We start from the raw sequence: 2,153 nt of genomic DNA, 5'->3' as shown, positions 1-2,153 counted from the left end.
GATAGTTAAGTTCCAACATACTACGCTACGACCCTCCCGTCTTGGCATGAGGCAGTCCACTTATACGCCTATACACTTACTCTTCTGTCTTGCTTCGGGGTGGCTGGGTTTACCCCTTACGCGGTTGCCATTCGCTGCGCCAAACCTGCCTCGGCATGAACAGACCATTCACTCCCTTTTTTGCGCTTGGCCTTTTTTGCTCCAGCTAACCAATCACTAGTTAGCCGTGCCCGTCGTCTGTTGCTCGGTTCGCCAGATCACCTGTAGCCTACTGGCAATCTGGATGGTAGCAGCCGAGACTGCGTTCCACTTCTCCACCGATTGACACATCCGCTGAATAAGGGTATCAGAGGTTGTGTCCCAGCCACAGACGTCAAGCATTGCTCTTCTTTCGACGTCGAACCGATGACATACGAACAGTATGTGTTCGGCAGTTTCATCTACACCTGGGCAGTCCGGGCAGACTGGGACCTCTGCGTGCCCGAACCTGTGGAGGTACTGTCGGAAACAGCCATGGCCTGACAGGAATTGTGTCAGGTGGAAGTGAACTTCCCTATGGGGTCTTCCCACCCAGCTCGATATGCTAGGTATCAGCCGGTGGGTCCACCTACCTTTCGAAGAGTTGTCCCACTCGCGCTGCCATCTGGCGACCGATGTCACCCTGGTGCGCTCGCGGGCTCCCCTATTTCCACGTAGCTCAAAGCACTCCTCATCTTCCCGAATGACCAGCTCGACTGGCATCATGCTCGCTATCACGCAGGATGCATCGTGTGATACCGTGCGGTAGGCAGATATCACTCTGAGGCACATCACGCGGTAGGTGCTCTCCAGTTTCTGTAGGTAACTGGTTACCCTCAGTGCTCTTGACCATGACGGGCCGCCGTACCTGAGGATAGATACGGCAACGCCTGCCAGTAACCTACGTCTACTGGCGCACACCTTTGAGCTGTTGGACATCATTCTCGATAGTGCCGCAACAGCAGTCGACGCTCTCTTGCACGTATAGTCGACATGGCTGCCGAAGGTCAGCTTGTCGTCTATAATGACTCCGAGAGACTTCAGATTTCGCTGTGAAGTGATCGCGACTTCTCCCACATGGATAACTGCATGTTGTGCCGACTTGCGGTTGTTGACGATAACTACCTCCGTCTTATGATGAGCGAGCTCCAGGCCTCTCGCGCTCATCCATTCCTCCACCGTGTTGATCGCGTGTTCTGCGGTTAGTTCTACCTCAGGAATTGACTCCCCGTAGACCTCCAAGGTTACGTCGTCGGCAAAGCCGACGATCTTGACCCCAGGAGGGAACTTCAGTCTCAGAACCCGGTCATACATGAGGTTCCATAGCACCGGGCCTAGGATCGAGCCCTGCGGGACTCCGGCGGTAATCGGAACCCTTTTCTGACCGGCATCGGTCTCGTATAGCAGTACGCGGTTCTGGAAGTAACTTTCCAAGATCCGGTACAGACCCACCGGTAGGCTAAGCCGGTGTAACGAGAGCGCGATGGCATCCCAGCTTGCGCTGTTAAATGCGTTCTTCACGTCGAGTGTCACTAACGCACAGTATCGAATTCCTCGCCTTTTTCGTTGGATCGCTATCTCGGCAGTATTTATCACTGAGTTGAGAGCGTCCACTGTGGACTTACCCTTCCGAAAGCCAAACTGGTTGCTTGACAGACCGTCCGTACCTTCCGCGTACGGGGTGAGCCTGTTGAGGATGATCCTCTCAAGCAGTTTGCCAGTCGTGTCGATCAGACAGATTGGTCTGTACGCCGATGGGTCGCCTGGCGGCTTCCCGGGCTTCGGCAACAGCACCAATTTCTGCCTTTTCCATCTATCTAGGAAACGGCACTCGTCAAGGCATCTCTGCATAGCTAGCCTGAACATGTTCGGGTTCGCTATGATCGCTGCCTTGAGAGCGTTGTTTGGAACTCCATCCGGCCCTGGAGCTTTGTTCATTGCTAGGGATTTAGCCACTGCGAGTAGTTCTTCATTCGTCACTTGAGCCACCATTTCGGCCGTGCCCGCACTGTCTCGTAGTGCAGGTGGCCAGGGGCTTGTGGCTCGAGACGGGAAGAGCACTTCGATAATCGTTGCCAACCGGTCCGGAGACCGTTCTGGGGGTGAGGAGCCCCCTTTGGTCTTGGCCATCACAA

This window comes from Topomyia yanbarensis, chromosome 2 (genome assembly GCF_030247195.1).
Source record: "Topomyia yanbarensis strain Yona2022 chromosome 2, ASM3024719v1, whole genome shotgun sequence".
In the NCBI taxonomy this organism is placed as follows: Eukaryota; Metazoa; Arthropoda; class Insecta; order Diptera; family Culicidae; genus Topomyia; species Topomyia yanbarensis.
Note: the sequence above shows the minus strand (reverse complement) of the source record.